This window comes from Dendrobium catenatum, unplaced genomic scaffold (genome assembly GCF_001605985.2).
Source record: "Dendrobium catenatum unplaced genomic scaffold, ASM160598v2 fragScaff_scaffold_357, whole genome shotgun sequence".
Taxonomy (NCBI): Eukaryota; Viridiplantae; Streptophyta; class Magnoliopsida; order Asparagales; family Orchidaceae; genus Dendrobium; species Dendrobium catenatum.
This window is the reverse complement of record NW_021318819.1, coordinates 490,574-498,619: the sequence shown is the minus strand read 5'-3', so window position 1 is coordinate 498,619 and position 8,046 is coordinate 490,574.

Sequence of the window (8,046 nt, the reverse complement as noted above, 5' to 3'; positions counted from 1 at the left end):
GACTCAGGAATAGTCATTAGAAATAAGGCTAGATTACTTTCTAAGGGGTATAATCAGATTGAAGGATTTGATTTTGAGGAGACTTTTGCCCCTGTAGCCAGACTTGAAGCAATTAGGGTTTTGCTAGCCTTTGCTTGTATTAAAGGTTTCAAATTATTTCAAATGGATATGAAAAGTGCATTTTTAAATGGGGTAATTGAAGAGGAAGTCCTTGTAGAATAACCTCCAGGTTTTGAAAATTCTAAATACCCAAATCATATTTTCAAGTTGAAAAAGGTATTATATAGATTAAAACAGGCACATAGGGCTTGGTATGAGAGGTTAAGCACCTTCCTACTTGAAAGATTTTTTGAAAAAAAAAGTGTGGATACAACTCTCTTTTTAAAGAAATTTGGAAAGGATATACACATTTTTTCAAATTTATGTGGATGATATCATTTTTGGATCTTCAAATAAAAATCTTTGTGATGATTTTCCTAAAATAATGAGTAGTGAATTTGAGATGAGTCTAATGGGAGACTTAAATTACTTTTTAGGCTTTAGCATTAAGCAACTTGAGGAAGGTACATTTCATAGTCAATCTAAATATGTTAAGGACATCCTCAAAAAATATGAAATAGAAAATGTTAAACCTGTTAGTACACCAATGAGTTCCTCAGTTCAGTTGGATAAGGACCTTAAGCGAAAATCTGTTGATAAAAAAAAATTTAGAGGGATTATTATATCTTTACTTTACTTGACTGCTAGCCGACCATATATCATGTTTACTGTTTGCTTGTATGCTAGATTTCAATCTGATCCAAAAGAATCACATTTCACAGAAGTGAAAAGGATTTTAAGATACTTACTAGGAACTCAGAACTTAAGAATATGGTATCCAAAGTTTAGCTCTTCATTTGAAATTATTGATTATTCAGACTCTGATTTTGCAGGCTGTTGGGTGGATAGAAAAAGCAATTCTAGAACATATCAATTTATTGAAAATTCATTAGTTTCATGGTCTAGTAGAAAATAAAATTCAGTGGCACTATCTACTGCAGAAGCAGAATACATTGCACTAGGAAGTTGTGTGGCACAAGTACTTTGGTTAAAACAATAGTTGATTGATTTAGGAATAACTATAGGCACTATGCCAATTTATTGTGATAATACTAGTGCTATCTGCATTTCAAAAAATCCTATTCAACATTCAAGAACCAAACACATTGACATAAGACATCATTTCATAAGGGATCATATATCCAAGGGAGAAATTGAACTTACCCATGTTTCAACAGAAAATCAACTTGCAGATATTTTTATAAAACCTTTAGCCTTTGATACTTTCAGTACATTAAGAACTAGGCTTGGAGTGATTGATTTAAATGCTTAGATAAAAATATTTTCTACAACATTGATATTTTTTGTTTTGTGTTCATTGTAATTTTTAGTTTGTTTTTGTGATATTTTCTTCTTAAAAAGGTATGTATTTAAGTTTGTCTTGTTTGTTTTTATTCTTTTTTGTTTTTGAGTGTGAAAATGTAAACTTGTGGTCGTCATCATCCGGGATGAAAATTCTTCGTACGGGACGATTTGTGTAAAATGACAAACTGAGTAATTTCGAACCGTTTTAAGAGCAGTTTTTAATGTAATTCGTCTGTACAATCATCACGATCGTTCGGGACAAAATATTTTTAAAACGACGGGATGAATGAATGCAGCAGTTGAATGGATAAGATAGTTTTTAATATAAACTTCATCCATACGAACCTTTGGTTCGTCCAGACGAACACATGTCGGTTAATAGTGGGGGATGGTTTCTAACTGCCATAAAAATGAATTAAATTTCTGATCGTCCAGACGAACACGTGTTCGTCTGTACGATCATTTTGGTCAAAAGCTTGTATGAAAGGTCGCTTCGTAAATTATGTGTTTATGAAAAGCCATTATTTTTTAAACTCATTCGTTCGTCTATACAAAATATTTTCGTACGGGACAAATCGAATTCATATGGGATGAATAAAATTTTCGTCTGGTACGAAAGGTCATTTTTCTTTAAATTGAAGGTAATTTTTACTTAACAGTCACTTTCACACATCTCTTTCAAATCTTTCTTCTCTTCAAATCTTTCAATGGCAAGTTCTAGCCAGCGCCAAAAGACCTTGGCTAAGGGTCCACCAAGAAATACATCTGAAAACTTCCTTTCTAGAGCCAATGAAGAATCCTTTGCTAGGTTTGTCTCTGCAAAAATCACCCCATCTAGAGTTCTCCTACAGGAATCAATTAACCTTTTAAGGTATTGCACTTTGTTTGCCTCTTATAATATAGGTTAATATCGACACTTTTACAGCTTCTACATAGACGAAACCTTTTCAGCCATTTTTTGGAAACAGTCATTTCAACTCTGACCATCTGCATCATGTTTTTTTATTTTCAAAAGAAATTAAAAATCACCAAGAGCCGAACTTTGGGTATCCTTCTAAACTTAAGGACCTGAAGGTCAGCTTAAGAGCAGCACACGCTTCCAACCAATGAAAGGTTTTATTGGACTATGAAGTTAATCATAGTGATTAAGAGATAAGGAGTTAAAGGATCATTTGCCTAAAGTATAACTTTAGTGCGTGATGCTCGTATTCATCAGCACGTACGTTAAGACTTTCCATTATACCTAACTGAGCTGTAGTCAAATCATATTTCTTTCTACTGTTACTACATATAAATGACAAAGGGACACATATAATGGCCCAATTAATGAATAATTTATGGTCTCTCTGAATTGGTCATGTTGATCATAAAAGAAAGAAGAACATAGATTATAATGATTCCCATATTTTGGAAAAGAAGTATGATTTAATTTCTTCAGAACAAAGACTTTGAAGAAGCCACTCACTACACGACGCTCCTTTAGGGCTATTCTTCAAATCTGTCATTCTGAGTGAAACAGAAGAAGAAGCCAGACCTTCACATGCTGCTGGACCAAATTATCAGGATTTGGTTCAATGATTTGACAATTTAGAGGCTAAGTTTGATCAAAGGTTTGATCAAATTGAAATTCATTTGCAGCAGCAAGATATTCAGCACAATCAAGATATGGGATTTATGCGTGATTAGATAAATGCCATTAATTCCAACATGTTTATGATGAGTAGTTACTTCAACTTCTTTGGTGAAGCACCACCTCCTCCTCCAGATCAGGGTCCATCTAAATGATTGTAGTGTTTGTTCAGTGTTTCTTTGTAGTTCATGTGTTAGTGATTTCCTTTAGTTTATTGTATTTTCCTTATTTTAGTTGTGTTATTATTGATATCTTGAACTTCAAATTATAATAGCTTCATTCGATATCAATATATGTTCCAATGTTTTATTGTTTAATATTTTAGAAATATATGTTAGACTTTATGATTTTCATTTTTTTTAATCTTAACAGTGCTTTATTCTAATTTGTAAATTAAAATTAATTTCATTAGAAAATATAATTATTCTAAATTTAAGAGATGCTTATAACTTGATATTATTAGAATTTTCAATTCCATGTCTCTTATTTAGACTATATTATCTTTAATATTATTATTATTATTTAGATATTTTCTTATTTTGTATTTCTCTTTTCAATTAGTATTTATGCACTTAGAAAAATTTGAAATTTTAGATTATTTATTTTGGAAAGAATTCAATTACTCTTGAAAATTGTACAAATGTACAAAAATCAAAAGGATTGTGCAAAAAAAAATTGCAATGATAAAAAGAGGCACAAAATAAGTCCAAAGTAAAAAAATGCACAAAAATGTGCCATTAAAATTGAAAAAGATGCGCAAAGCGCCACATGTGATAATTACTTCTTTCCGGACTGTTTTAATCTCTTAATTCAAATTGATCTAATGTTCATTTATAATTGACATTGAAATTTAAAATATAAAATTTTTTATTCAACCTTAGTACAATGATTTTCTTTATCTTAATGTCTAAATTGACACATGTCTTTGATAAATTCTTTTTATTCTCTATGTTATATCTCTTCTTAAATTATATGAAATTTTTATTATTTTTCTAATGTTTTGATTTTATTTCCATACCTTATTTCAATCACTTTCAAGATTAAAATATCAAATAAATTTCGTACTTCTGCTTACATTTCTAGCCTTCTTTTCTTATCACTTTTTGCTATTGTCAAAAAAGGGGAGAAATTGTTTTTGTTTATTTTGTTTTTTATTTGTTTTTTTAGTCATTTTTTATAGTCTTAATAGTCCTTTTATGTTTGTCATTGTTGTAGTTGTGTGTTTTGTATAAAAAATTATTATTATTTATGTCTCCTTATTTTTCATGTATTCATCAATTCAGGATGAGTTTAGGAGATTCTTAGAATTTGAAATCCTACAAATAATAATTGTTTTGCCATCATCAAAAAGGGGGAGATTGTAGAGAAAGTTGCTATTTGCATGTTTTACATTCTTGCAACTTGTATTATTTTGATGATTTCAAATATTATTGTTTTATATATCTCCTAACACTTTTTTGAAGATTTATTTTTTGCTCTGGTGTGTTCTAACATTTCAGAAAAATTAACACCAAGCGATGAAAACTTCAAATCAAATATAACAAATATTCATTTGTAAATTATAAGTTTTGAGATGAGAGGGAGTGATTGTAATTGAATGAAAAATCACAACATACTCTTGGGGGAACAATTTTTGTGAACTGATCGTACGGGACGAATCTAGTTCGTACGGGACGATCATGTCAATTAACCCCTAGGAAGAGCAATGGATCGAACAGGCTAGGAGAAAATTTTTCTAAGTCTTAATTGTTCAGGATGATTTTTATATTCGTCCCAGGACGAACGTCTCTGGATTATCACCTTGCACTGTTCATCCAGACGAAAAGCATGGTTCATACCTAGACGAAACTCTCTGTTTGAGATCGTACATGACAAAATGAACCTTCGTATAAAATCATCCCAGGACGAAACACGTTCGTCACGGGACGAATTGAACCGACTTAGCACAGTTAGTTACGTCCTGCAAAATTTTGGGAACCGACCTATGTAATAACCGTTTTGTACCGGACGAACCTAGTTCGTATGGGACGATGAGCGTGAATGAACATAGTTCGTACCAATATACCTTAGGATCGTTTCCGACACTTTAAGTAAAATTGTATGGGACGATCCAAAATCGTTCGGGGATGATCCACTGCGTACAGAATTGAAAACTCTCAGTTTTTGGGCAGTTTTTCTTGTCTTTTGTATATATAGTCCAAATTAGACTACCACCTAATCTTTTTGCTCATTGATCTATGTGCCTATTGGAAGAAGAGTAAAGGAGAGAGTGAGAGAGAGCATTCAAAGAAGGATTTCTACCATTGGAGCGTGAAGGATTTGCTTGGTGTTCAAAGGTAAGATTTCCTACTTATAATATGAGATTACTTCACTCTTTTTTTTTTCCTTCTAGTTTTCTTGTGAAGAGATCTGTCAAGGAGATCCGAATCTCTGCCGACACTTGGAGAGTGTGAACAGATGTGAAAGGACGAAGGGTACTCTGCCCACAGTAAGAAAGTGTGAAAGGACAAAAGGGTCTCTGCCCACACTAGGAGAGTGTGAAAGGATGACGGTTCTCTGCCAACACTGGGGATAGTGTAAAAGGATGACGGTTCTCTACCGTACCGGTAGTGATGAAAAGAGTGTTTGTAAAGGCTTCTCCGCCTTGCTGTGGGTGCAAAAGGAGAGACACTATTGGTATTAGTGCAATACTCAGAGGGTGCCTCTGGGGAGTGGATGTAGGTCTGGTTTAGACCGAACCACTATAAATCTTGTGTCGTTTATTTCACCGCTTTTTATTTTCTGTATTTTTTTGTGTTTAAAAAGTTGTGGTTGAAAAACTTTTTATAAAAAAATTCATTAAAGTTTAATTTTGGTTCAATTTATCTAAAAGAGGGATAACTTTTTAAATACCAATTCACCCCCCCCCCTCTTGGTAGCTTTGGGACATTAACTTAGATTTAACAACCTATTCACTAGACTCAAAAGTTTCAAGAGAGTGTGGAGGGGATTTCAGATGATTGCTCCAGCAAGCTTGCACATTAGTACCATCGAATTTAAGATTTATCATGAGTGAAGTTTTGGGAAGAAGAATATAACTTTGGTGTTAAAGGGCCCGGCTCCTCCGCCACACCAGAGAAGGTGGAAGTGGTTTTGTAAGGACTTCTCCACCTAGCTGTGGGGGATAAAGGAGAGTCACTAAAGGTTTAGTGCAATTCTAAGAGGGTGTCTCTGAGGAGTTGATGTAGGTCAAGGTTTGACTTAACCACTATAAATCTGATGTGTTCTTTCCTTTATTATTTTTGCACTATATTTCCACATTCATTTTTGTTGTGATTAATTATGTGTATTAAAATTGATAATTTATCTTTTTATTATAAATGTAATTTGCTTTCGCATCAAGTTATAAAAAGATTTTTCTTTTTATTAAAGAAGTTTTAAATATCAAATTCCCCCCCCCCCTCTTGGCGCATCTCATACTTTCATATAGGATATGTTATTATTTAATTAGGAATATGGGACTGACATCTAAATATCCTTATATGATCTAAATCTTATGAGTGGCATTTAATGCTCTTAAAGTTAAATGTAATTAAAAATGTAGTCTTTAGTTGATTATTAACGTAATGCATGCAAGTTAAACACAATAATCAACATGATTATGAAATTTTAAAGAGACATAAAAATGGATTTTTTTTCCAATAAAAGTAGGCCTCATCAAAGATTCAATGCTTGACATCTAAAGATTCTAAAACGGCCTTAAACCTATGAGTGGTATTTAATGCTCTTAAAGCTATATGTAAATAAAATTTTAGACTTTAGTTGGATAGTAATTGGAATGTATGATAGTTAACCATAATAATCAATATGACTGTGAAATTTTTAAAAAGATTAGAAAATAGATTTTTTTCTAAAAGAGCATACATTCCTTAAGATGTAGCAAACACACTGATAGGTCAAGTGTGTTATCGAAACCTACCAATAAGAAGGTGCATAAAGAAGGAGAAGAAGAAAAATGTTATGTAATTGGCTAAAAAGCCCTTTAACTTTTCTAACTGATTATTTTTTAATGTTATTTAAGATTACTTTATTAGTTATGATAAGAAAATTTTTATTTCCTGAAAGAGACTAAAGAAAATCATTTAGAAAAATCACAAACATAACAGAAACCCAAAAAAGTAGGTATTTCTAGTGCACAATTAAAGGAAATATATCATCCACCGAACTACCATAACATACATAAACAAAAAGTTAAATAAAATCCAAATATTCAAATGTCCAAATGTGGTAGCACTTAATTACAACATATTTATAACATAGGCAATTGGGTAATGCCTTTAAATTACAACCTAAATTATACTCTTAGAATAATTTGAAAGTTTGAATAGGTTGTTAGACCTAAAGCAATTGTCCCAAGGCTACCAACAGGGGGGGTTAATTAGTAATTTAAAAAACTCTTGGTAAATTAGAAAATCGCTTTTAGATTTTTAATCACAATGATAAATTTTTCCAAAAAATATTTTTCTACCACAAAATTAAAACTTGCAGAAAATAAAAAATGCAGTAAAAAAGTAAAGACAAAAAAATATAAAATTTTATAGCGGTTTGATCCAACTAGGCCTACGTCCTCTCACTAAAAACTCCCTCTTCAAGTATTACATTATACCAAAATGACTCTGTTCTTTCTCCCTCAGTAAGGCGGAGAATCCCTTACAATAACCTCCCTTCCACCAAACCCAGTGTGATAGAGAATCATCATCCTTTCTCACCCTCTTGGTGACGGTAAAGAACCAGCATCCTTTAACACCCTCCTAGTGTCGGCGAATTACCATCATCTTTTCACACCCTTCTAGTAGCAACAGAGTACCGTCATCCTTTCACACCCTCCTAGTGTTGGCAGAGTATCGTCATCCTTTCACACCCTCCTGGTGTCAGTAGAGTATCAGATCTCCTTTGAAAATCTTCTTTTAAGAGCCTTCAAAAAAGTAGGGAAGATCTTTGAAGAACAAGCAAGCTATCCTCACCGTTGGGTA